The sequence below is a fragment of the Neolamprologus brichardi genome, chromosome 7 (assembly GCF_056152115.1).
Source record: "Neolamprologus brichardi isolate AB-2024 chromosome 7, ASM5615211v1, whole genome shotgun sequence".
NCBI lineage: Eukaryota > Metazoa > Chordata > Actinopteri > Cichliformes > Cichlidae > Neolamprologus > Neolamprologus brichardi.
Window position 1 is genome coordinate 65,500,499 of NC_142110.1, and position 12,087 is coordinate 65,512,585.

The 12,087-nt window shown below is 41.8% G+C and overlaps 1 protein-coding gene and 2 pseudogenes across 1 annotated transcript in view; 1 reads left to right on the forward strand and 2 right to left on the reverse strand.

The window, feature by feature from the left end:
- Nucleotides 1–12,087, reverse strand: part of ldhd (lactate dehydrogenase D) — a 57,110-nt gene that overhangs the window by 25,322 nt on the left and 19,701 nt on the right. The window lies entirely within an intron of this gene.
- Nucleotides 2,159–7,034, reverse strand: LOC148102314 (uncharacterized; annotated as a pseudogene).
- On the forward strand, nt 8,802–11,738 carry LOC148102315 (uncharacterized; annotated as a pseudogene).

The following is a 12,087-nucleotide window of genomic DNA, read 5'->3' on the forward strand; positions in this document are numbered from 1 at the left end:
CAACACAGTCAGTCACAAGACAATGAACACCTTTCAAAAAGTGCTCACTACTGTACCAATGCCTGATGAATCTTAAATGGCAAACGTCATACTCCATTTCTTCCTTGGATCATACTTCAGTTGGGTACAGAACAAAACTGAGGTGTCCCTAGGATTTATACTGGTATGCTCAACTACTCAGAGAACCTGGACGCTCTAAGCTTTTGAAGGTGTTCATTAACGAAGGTAAATGATTAGCTGACTGGACACAGATGAACCGAAAAACTGAAGAGAAGCTAGAGAGAAAGTACAATAACCAAAAGTCTACTAAATAAAACAAATTAACTATACAGATCTAACGTTTGTTGTCACAATAGAATTTCCAAGTTCCTGAATGTCACATCCCTCATGGTAAAGTTTGGTATCATTAAACTTGACTGACTGATTATGGTTATAAGATAAAACATTTTGTTAGAGTATTATCTTTACAGCACTGCAATCATCTTTTACAACATGACATTTAACACGTTTAGTCTTTTGTATTTTGGACTGTCAGTGAGAGAGAACAATAAATTTGTAGACATTGCTTTAGTCTACGGTTTTTAATTCGCACCAAATGTACTTTGATATGGGCTGTATCAATAAGGACATGAAAGGATTTCTCAGAAAGATAAAGAAATATAAAAAGTGAATCTTTTGAAAAGAATCAGGAAACTGTTATGATGCACGACCATTAAGATGAGTCCCAGCATACTAGGAGTTACTGGGTTGAAGTTAAAGTATTGGTTGCTTATTGCGTGCTAGGAACTTTTGCAGTGGCTGGGAATAAAACCCAGGCCTCCCGCGTGGGAGCTTGGGATTGTTTAGCTCAACAGGCCTAAACAGTTTCCTTTTCATTCTCTATGGTAGTGCTAAACTTCAGGTGTCATATTTTTAACCATCATGATCCTTCTTGTGCTGTTGTGAGTTTGAGATGCGGCACTTTTTTTAAAAATTTCCACTTTTAAATTTCAGGAAACAAGACAACTTATGTACCACCTGAAACAGATCTCGGCATTCCTTGTTCATTCATCAAAAGTAAGAAACCTTGTTTGTAATGAGAGTAAACAAACAGATTAATTTTTCAGGTGTATCTTAAAGGTAACAGAAGTGTCCACTGTGATTTCATTTACTTGATTTGTTTAAGGAAGCTTCTATCGCTTTGGTAAAGGCGGTTAGATTTAATCAGCTGTGGTAAAATGGCATGGTAAATGATGAATGAACCTGTCTTGATGCATGCTCAATCAGGCCTGAGTCAAATCCCGGTCTCTCTCCATTTTCATTTATGGTTGATGTTCAATTAAACATCTGCTTAATGCATAGATCATTAATTATTCAAAATCACTTTTACATTTTCTCAGAATTTGCACAAATTAATTACAGAGAGACTGCATTCATTTTTTTTCAGGACCCAGTACAGATGCTTGCACATCTTCACTGCTGTTTTCAAAAGTGAGCACTTTGCAGACAGAAGGTGAGCGTGTACAGCACATGAAAAGTTCCTCGATTTTTAGCACTAGTGATGCTGCTGTAACGCTGCTTTTTTAAATTTTATATATTTTTTATGTATTCTAAGAGAAACAATGTAACAAGAGAAACAAGAGTAACACTGTTTTTCAAATATTTTATGTTTAAATTTTAGCTCCTTCAGTTCAGCCAGCTATGGCTGGTTATAAGCATGACTTCAGCTGGACTTCCTCTTCACACCAGAAGCTGTGGATGAAGACTGAGCTTCAAGATCTTGGACTGTGGCCTGGGTCTCAACCAGTGCGTCATGCAGGGAACGCGATTTCACTCTGGCGTCTCCCTCCACAGCCTGAGCTCATAGATACAGCGGCTGACCTTCCATCGCCAAATTTCTTCCAGCTCCACCCCTTCTTTATATGGAAACCAGAGTGTGTTATCATTGTCAGGTTAAGAAACAAATACATCTTGCCATGACTCCAGCAGAGACCACTTGTAGACAAAAGCAACCATGGAGTGGGCAGGCCATTAGTAATTGTTGGCACCACTGGTCAGTATTGCATATTTTCCTCATGACTGAAAAGAACTGGTGTGCTGACAATCCACGATGGCTGGAGAAACTGCCCAAAAGGTTTAACAAACTTTTCTGACATCCAAAAAGGCCATCTGCAAGTCTTTACGGATGAGCTGAGGTGGACTGACAAATCGACGAACTCATGCACCACAAGTATGAGCTCCCCAGGCATACCTCCATGCCACAGACTGTGTCTGGGTCTCTGAGGCATGAAGCACAAGGACAGGGGAACATTGGGCAGTTACAGAGGAAGGGACCCCCCCACAGGAATTCAGGTCTTCTGAAACTTGTCATGTCCTGTTATTACATTATGAATGAAAACTGGCTTGTTTCATGGATCAAGGTTCAATTCAAGACTGTAAGGTCCTTGGAACCGATGTACCAGGGAATGGCCAAGAGGTACAGAGATCAGGAGTAGAAAAAGCCAGCTACCAGAAGTGAGAAAGGCTACGTTCACACTGCAGGTATGACCCTTTGCGACCCATATCCGATCATGGTGTGACAGTGTGAATGGCACAAATCCGATATTTTCAAATCCGATCTGGGTCACTTTCGTATGTGGTACTGAATCCGATACATATCCGATGTTTTAGAAAGCGACTGCTGTGAACGGTCAAGTCGCATTAAATCAGTCTTTTACGTCACTGACACAAGACAGATACCAATTATCAGCGCCGGAGAAGCGACCAAGAAGACATCGCGAACGCTTCCTGGTCATCCCGTGTAGATGTTAGTGAAACTGTTGGGAAGACAACGTTGGAGAAACGTTCTGTATAATCTGCAGATTCTGACAGAAATCTGCAACTATCCTTTGATAGTTGCAACTATCCACCGCTCCTCTAAAACAGCAATAAGGATCATTATTAGGTTATTTACATAATTATGTAAATGACAAAATAACTTAAAGCAAAAATTGGGAAACGTAAAGTCCGAAGTCTTTATATTAAGGGCCATCAGTCAAACAATATTGTTGCTCTGGGTCTAAACGGAGCGCGTTGTGTGTGACGTCTTCTTTTGCGCATGCGGGCCGCTTTGAGCGTTCACACTAGAGCGCGTTTGCTGCCGCATTTTATTTGAAGTGTGAACAAGCAGACAAAAAAATGGGATTTGATCAAAAAATCGGAATTGAGCATCTCCATCACCATCTCCAGCTGTTCGCTGCATGTATTAAAGATAACTTCAGACATTGTCCTGAATTGATTCTTCTGTCTGGTGGACATGTCTGACACAGGCTGTACAGTCAGACAGGTAAAAGACTATTTACCTGACATTTAAGGGCAGCACTCACAACTTTTTTTTTTTTTTTTTTTTACTGATTACCTGATGGTAAGCATACAGTTATATAAACATGTAGGTGAACTCTAACAGGTTATAAAGAAGAGTGACATTTTTGCAGAAAACAATTTACTTTTTTACATTTACAATCTGTTATTTATATAAACAAAAGAAATGTAACTAGAGAAAAAAACTGTCTTCGGTACAGTGTCAACTGTTTCTTCCTCATTTTTTTTTTTTCCTTCTTCCATCTAAGTCTCTCTGCCTCATAGAAAGCAGACTCCTGAAACTCCTTCCAGGTCATTTCCTTGTCCATGCCTTTGTCTCTGTATAGAGTACACTTTCAAAGGGCAGCAGATATGTTTTCCTGCCATTCCAGGGAAGCCCGTATGAATGTGTGGACTATTTGGTCCCTGTGGCTGAATCTGCAGAGGTTGCCTGCTTGTTGGGATTCTGGGCTTTTCCTTCATCCTTCCCTCCACCCTCTTCTTGGTAGCTTCTGGTTCCCTCTGGAAAAATTCTGTCTGAGCAAATTCTTCAAAGGGCATTTTAGGGTTACTGATTCCCTCAGCAGCATAAGTTTGATGCACCTTGTTGGAACAATAGGAATAGCGCACAGGCCCTCTCTGGTAAAAATAATGGACGGTGGATCCATCTGTCTCATATTGAGACTTGGGCTGTCCACAGGCAAGACAAATCTTTCTGCCTTCCTTCCTCAGGTTGCTCCTGCTGTTGATTCTCTAAGATGCCTTCCACCATCTTCTCTATTGAGTCTTGTCAGAGGTGTAGACAGGGCAGGAGGAGGTGGGTTTAAGTAAGCTGGCTCCATGGTGACCACAGGAACACTGGTTGTCTCACTCCCTTCTGTTAAAGAGTGCCACAGTTGCTGAGTCTGCAGAAGTTTTTCTTGGCTTGTGTTCAAAGAAGTGTTTAGAAGCTTGGATGTGCGGTGCAGCAAGCTGTTGGGATCTGTAGCAGAACGATGGACCATGTTTGCATAATCTTGATCCACAAGGTCTTTCTTCCCGTGGTGCTTTTGCAGCAAGTCATCTATTGCCTCTTTCATGGGTCGTGTCTAGCGTGTGTGGTCCAGCTGTCTTTATGGGTCCAGTGCGAGCACTCGATTGCGAGGACTACATCGACAAAGGTAGAGCTTTCTGGGAAACAATAGTAATAGTTCAGTGGTTACTCATATCATGTAGTAGTAGTAATAATGCCAAATTGTTTGACAATACTAATATGTTAACTTTCACATGACTGTAGGTTGCTGGATGTCTTCTGATGGTATCTCCTGCTTTAAAAGTGCATTAGCAGAAAATGGGTGGGTCACAGGTGGTGCTGGTGCATGTAATGCCACGGCTAGCTGGAGAAGGGTCCCACTGCTGGAACCTGAAGTTGGGCAGCCACAGGTTTTTGTACAGAGGATGGGGCCTTAAGGGCACCCAGTTCACCTTCTGGGTTTTGTGTTTGTCCCAGTTTAAAGGGACTGGACGCCAGCCTGGCTCTCTGTATTCAAGTTCAAATCGCTCTCCAGTGTCTGTCAGAGAGGTGAAGTGCAGAGTACTTCTCCTGACTGGTCACTCTCCTGGAGGCTGCATTCAACTCCACCACTAGAGCTGGATCAAAAACAGAAGGGAGAATGACACCTGGCTGCTTACGGTCCACCAGTCTTTGGTAGTTCCATCGTGCCACCTGTGTCATGCCCTGGGCCTGGAATAGTTCAGTGGATACGTGAGTCCCGGTGATCCACTGGGCCTGGTGGAAATGATAACCCTCCTGCTGTGAAGTGCCTCGGAAGGGAATCCAGATGGGGACCTTGGCACCTTCACCAGGGACATGGTTAAGCTGAAGAGTCCCACCGTACCAAAACATTACACCCTCGGAAAGTTCAGGGTCCCTCAGGCAACCACAAGGAATATGCACTCTCTGTATGTGCCAAACATGGATGGCTTGAAGAGTGGGACGTTGTTGGGGTCTGTGGCCAGGTGAAAATGGTTCAGGACTCTTTCCCACTCTGTTCAGCAGCTCTGTGGGTTGTGATATTTTGCTCTCGTATGTGTTGTTTAGTGCGATTAGCAGAATGTATACAACAGAACTTATAAGCATGGAGCCTCTTCAGGGTCGCCTGATCAACCACTGAGAAGGCAGCAGAGAAGCTGGCAGAAAGTGCTGATCAATGGATCATGCTCAGAGGTGAACTCCCACAAATCGCCTCAGGCAGTGCAACAGGTCAAGTTTTACAATAATGTTGCTATTGTAGTGGGTTTAAGGCCCTAGCAACAATAGCAGGAGTCGTTTTCCAGGCATCCCACGATAGATTTTCACCAGGGATACAGTCTGGGATCTGCTTACCTGATGGTAAGCATACAGTGTTTTGAAAAAGTTGATTTAAACAAGTTGTGAGTGCTGGCTTTAAATCTTATATATTATTTCAACCATGTTTTCTCTAGAGGGGTCTCACAGTTTGTATCTTTATAGCCTTTCTGTTTTATTTATATTAAAAGTCAAGCAGTCATGTTTCTGTCTGACTGTACAACCTGTTTCATAGGGGTGGGTTTAAATAATTGATTTTCTGATTTTAAATCTCTTAATTTGAATAAAGCGATATTATTCATTAAATCCTGGATCAATTTTTACATGCGTGTTTTGCCAAAAATGCCAAATCTCTGGTTAAAGCTCACAAAACTATTTCAACAACCACTAAACGGGTAAAACGGCAAACGAGAGCAGGTAAATGGATTCCACACAAAGATGTGAAAGCAGAGTGCGGACCCGATGCATCAGAATCTATAAGATGTTTGCGTTCTCACCCGACGGCACGTACGCAGACACACTGGAGGCTGAAAGCTGACATCTCACAGATTCTGAGCTGCAGGTTTTATCTCTCTCCAACCAAAATTCACTGAACCAGCAGCAAAAGAAGACCCAAACTAAGCTTCACATTTGATAAATATCGTCATTAATTCACTCTTACTTTTGCTGTTTTGCTTCCACCACGATAAAATCGCACTTCCTGCACAGCTCTTTCTCTGTCTGTGTACTTCAAGAACAGAAAGAAATCACCTCCGACAAGAGATCCTAATTTCTGCTGTTCAATGCCGAAGAAATGTAAACTTTTTATGCCAATATCATGGTCCTGGGTGTGACCCAGTGTTTTGTGTTTAATTTATATTTCTTGAGTATTGTTATTAATAGTTTTAGTTCTTTTGAAGCTAGAACAACAATGTGCCTTCCCTGTGTCCGTATTATGTCTACTCCACTTATTTTTCCTGTCCCACAGTTCACGCCTCTCTCAGGGTCCACATCTGTGTTGTTTTTGTTTTTTCCCCACCCCTAAGTGCTCACTGTTATCTTTGTTCCTAGTCTGTCGTTTCCAGTTTTGTAGCTTCCCAGTATTTAGTTTTAGTTTCCAGTTTTCACGTTAGTTTGCAAGTTTATTTTATGGTGTTTTCTGCTACAGCGCAATAAAGCTGCCTCTTTTAGTTCACCCTAGTGTCTCAGAGTTCTGCATTTGGTTCCTTCATCCTGCCCCCCATACAGCAAACTATGACAACCGAATTTCTGTGTCTCTAATAAAAACTCTACTTCACTAGCATCAGGTAAAGTTAAAGCAGAGCATGTTGATTCATGGTTTTCTTGTGTTTTTGATCTACTGCTGAATATTTTTAAGTTCACCATCTTGCAATGCTGTGACTGGGGCCATTGTTCAACTCTTGGTGAATAGTACTCATGGCCATTGATGAATGATCATGATAATTTGCATATTAATGATTATGACACCGACCTGAAGGCCCATTGTTGGTCAATGGTGCTAGCGTTGGCCATCCACTAAAAACACAGGTGTTATACTGGTGCAAACACTTTTGCACTGGCTGGGAATCAAAACCAGGCCTCCTGCATGGGAGGTTGGGATTGCTTAACTAAACGGCCCCAAACAGTTTTCCATTCATTTTCTATGGTAGTGCTAAACCACTACAGATGTAATATATTTTTGGTCACTATGGTCTTCTGGTGCTCTTGTGAGTTTAAAATACGGCTTTTTTTTTTTTTTTTTTTTTTTTTTCAGGAAACAAAACAAATTATGCACCGCTTGCAACAGATCTCAGCGATCCTTATTCGTGTTCTTTTTATTCTATTATTTTTCTATTTTATTTTTTGCCTGTCCCGTTTGGCTCTTTAGCCATCAGAATTATTGTCTGAAGGCCAAGAAGGATGCCCAACGGATTTACTTTACCAAGTGGATCATCACGGCTCTGCCATATTGGTCCATTTGACCTTTTGTTGTTATTATGATTATTATTTTTTATTTTCAGTTGTTACAGATGGGACAGACATGACTGAGGGATAGGAAAGGGAGAACAAAAGAGAGGGGTGGAAAGAAAAACAGAGGGGAAGAGGGACGGTGAGAAAGGGGACTTAAAAGAAAGGAAGAAAAAGGGGGGTAAGAGAAAACAAGCAAAAAAGAGGAACATAATAAACACCACACCATCGCAATAATCTAGCTAAGTGTAAATAACAGTAAATACTAAATATTGAATGTTATTGTGCAGCACGCAAGATTGACAGCGCACAATGTGCTTTGAGGTAGCAGCCAAGAAAGGTGTAGTTTGTCTGTGAACACCCGTGTGTGCATCTGTATGGATGAGCGCACTTGTATTCAAAAGGTTTCTCCATGTAACGATCTGTTAGGGGGTGTGGGGCGCATTAGCCCCGTCCCCCAGGGCATGAAACAGGCATGGAGGAGATCGAGCCCGAGGAGCACCATCGGGTCCTTGGTCATTGATCAAAGGTAAGAAACGTTGTTTGAAATAAGAGTAAACCAACAGAATAAATGTTCAGGTGTATTTTAAAGATAACAGATGTGTTGCAATATCATTTGCGAAGCGATGGACAAGGGCTGGGCGATATGGCCTAAAATCTATATTGCGGTATAATCTGAAGAATGTGCGGTAACGATATCTTTTTTTTTTTTTTCCCCTGTTTAACGTATTTTACACACTGTAAGGCAAACTTAAAATCCTTTAATTTTCTCAAAAATCGACAGTGTGCCTTATGTATGAATTCTGGTTGTGCTTACTGACCTCGAACCAATTTTATATGGTACATGGCGCGCAGAAATTTGTCAAATGTTTTAGTACGACTTTGGTAAGCTACGAAGCCGCACTGCTTGATGGATTGCCGGAGCATTACGGCTACCGTAGTCAGGAGCCTCGCAGAGTAATCTGGGTCCAAAACTCTGTCTGCTTCAGGTCCCAAAGTCAAACGAACACTGCGACACAGTTTGTATTGCCCGAAAAAAAACACTTGTATCGCAAATGTTTATTCAGATTTTGTCTCTTTATTGTTCTCCTGCATCCTGCTGTTAAACCCAGCCACAATGTGCAGCAAGATTATAACCTGAAATGTCTTTGTTTCTGTTTGGAACCAATTTTGTTTAATATAATTGTTTATTTTTTCACTGCATGTCAAGATGCACAAGAAAGTTGCGCCATATCCAGGAAAAATCTCAGTGGTGTTCTGCAAGGGGCCACTTGGATACCTTCTCCAGGACCCGTCAAAAGAAGCTCGACAGATTAAAAATGACCCCGAACTGCAGGACAAGTCTGCACCTGTGAGGGAGGACGCTGTACGTCAGAATGCTCTGACTGTCGTCTATCAGAGAGGAGGTGATGTGTCTGACATGAAGGAAGTGCAGGGAGAGTACATCCTGCAGTTTGGAAAATATAAAGGGAAATCTTTCCAGTGGTTTCTGGAGAAAGATGTCGGGTACACCATGTACCTGATCAAAGATCTCCAGAAGGAAGAGGCTGCAGGGACCTCTGTGGAAGAAGGGCATGGCAAGGAGAGCTTGCATTCATTTGTACAGTATGCCCTCAGCTTTACAGAGAAAGACTCTTCTGAACTACGAGACCAGCAGAGTGAGTGTTGCTGCAGAAGCCTCTGAGGATGATCAGCTGGTTGGCTTTGGCTCACGAGCCAAGAGCACCTGGAAGGAGATTTGGGACAGCAGAGGTGACGGCTATGCAGACTTTGTCATGAGGAAGAGCTGCAGTCAAGGAACACGGATGCATAAGTTGCAGCAGTCTGCGTCTGATTCCAAAAATCCTCCAACTAAACCCCTGGGTAAATTGTTTTAATAATATTTAATAACGTTGTTGATGTGAAATAAGTTCAGTATATATTTATCTAATTGTTGCCTGCATCACAGGGATGGATGAGGATAAAGACCTGGAGGACACAATGCTGAGCATCTCACCTGTAAAACTACAAATGCAGAGCTGTAAGTACTGCGCTATTACTAAATGTCAGACGTGATAATGGCTAAGTCTGTTTCTATCTCATATGGCTCTGTCTCTGCATAACTAGTCACTGTGCCAGCAGCAGCAGAAGTGTCCACACCCAGAGGATCTTCAGGAGCAAACACAGGTTTTCAAATGAAAGGTTTCAGAACTGGAGTACAATTGTTATACATGAATTGCTCTCCAAAGCTGAGCCTGAACTTGAACTTTTATATATTGTCTTGTTGTTGTTTTTGTGTGTTCTGGCGATGTTCCTCTAATACAGACCTTCCCAAAGTGTGGGGCCCGCCCCCTAGGGGGGGGGTGCAGAGCCATTGCAGGGGGGGCGCGGGATGAAAAGGGAAAAAAAACCAAAACGCTTGGACACTGCTAGCATGGGGCGCCTAGACAAACGCAAAGCAGGAGATAAAGCATCGCTGAATATGTTTCCAAACCAACTTCATTCTAAGCCAAAGACTAGAAAATATGGTGAAGCACATCTTCCCTTTGATTTCACCTGCACAAGTGCCGAGGTAGGTCTCCCTGCAGAATTGGTTTTCCCTGTGTCGGGAGCAGCGCTGGGCTGTTTAAATCAAGGACAAACAGTATCCCACATTCTTGATTTTTAGTTCACAAACACTTGTTGTAATGACTAACTACTCCTGAAATTTTAGAGATGTTTGCTCTTTATACAGTAAAGTTACAGCAGGATACAAATAATATCAGGCTGATCCTGCCACGATTTGTCCCCCGGTTCAAATCACAGACAAACAGTATCCCACAGCTGTTTATGTTTTTAAACTCATTTTGTACAGAGAGGCATTTTTTTTGACAAATATATTGATAGCAATGTTGAATATTATTACACAGGAAAAAAACAACTACATGTAAAATAATCACACCGTGACGCCTCTGCCTTTGTAAATGGAGGGACAGTAACTGCGTGTTTATATGTAAGTGTGTAAAACCTGAAGATCCAGACAAAATACTGTTAATCTGACTATCCGCCATTCTGCAATTCATCTCACGTAAACAATAACGTGGCGTACAGCGTGACGTGAAAAAAGGCACATGCCTTTGACATTGCGTGGGGAACTCTGTATTCCTCGTCCACACGTAAACGCAAAAAATTTGTTTTAAAAAATCTGTTTTCGGTGATTCGAAATGCCGTTTCCGTGTGGACGAAACAGCTGCGTTTTCAAAAATACCGTGTAGGTGCGGATGTAGCGTAAAAGAGTTAGTAGTTTATTTTCTTACTACCTGTAATTTATCGCAGATGACTTGTATTTGCTTAATTGTTTACTAAATGTTTGAGGTGTGAAATAAACCGCAATTGAGCAAAATATGGGTGTGTGTGGTTGGAGGATGTGTGTGTGTGCGTGCGTGTGAGCGCATGCGAGGGGGGGGGGGGGGGGGGCGCAAACATTTTTCTGTAAAACAAAGGGGGGCCCAGCAAAAAAGTTTGGGAACCACTGCTCTAATAGCATAGTTGTATGCTGGCATTATGCTAACTGTCCTAAGGACTACGAATTGATACCTACCATCATGAATTGATACCAACCACAAAGGGTGAGTATGTGTTCTTGTTCTCTATGAATGTGTTTAAAAACAAATTAAGTAGCAGTAGTTACTAACACCCGAATGCATGTTGTTCACTGACTTATACCGCTCCTCCTGCTTCGATGAGAAGAGGTTAAAATGATTTGGTTTGTCATTTCTCTTGCATATGAATAAATTACATTTGTTTTGCAATGAGAAACAGGAGAAGTAAGAGTATAGATGTGTGAGTTCCTACTAACAGCAACACTCACATACAGTGTAAATTATGAAGTTGCTGACAAGTTTTCCTGTTGTAGTTCCATCTGCGGCGCTGTCCATACCACCGTCCAGTACAACTGCTGAACCTCAGGCATCATCAGCCGATGGTACAAAACAACTATAATGTTTTTCACATAATTAAATGTTCTGTTTATTGTGTCTAGAGTAAAAAAATGTTTCCATTACTCTTTTCTATTACTATACCTGTAGGTGCAGCCTCAGGTGTGACGAGAAAGTCACCTGTGCCCCTCCTACAGGAGCTGGCATTTCTACTAAAGGAGACCACAGGTCAGTCAAACAGAAAGGCCTGAGTCAAATGCTGGTCCCTCTCTATTTTCATTTATAGTTGATGTTCAGTTAAACATCTGCTTAATGCATAGATCATCAATGATAGCATATTATTCACGCTCACGTTACGTTTTGTCATTTTGCTCATAATTTGCACAAATGAATTATAGAATGACTGCATTCATTTGTTTCAGGACCGAGTACAAATGTTGCTTCCACATCTGTGCGCAAAGTGCTGACTTTTGAAGATGGTGAGCGTATACAGCATGTCTTTTATTTTTTTATGTGTATTCCAACAGTAACAATGTAAGAGTAACACTGTTTCGTCAAATATTTATGTTTCAATCCTAGCTCCTTCAGCTCAGCCAGCTG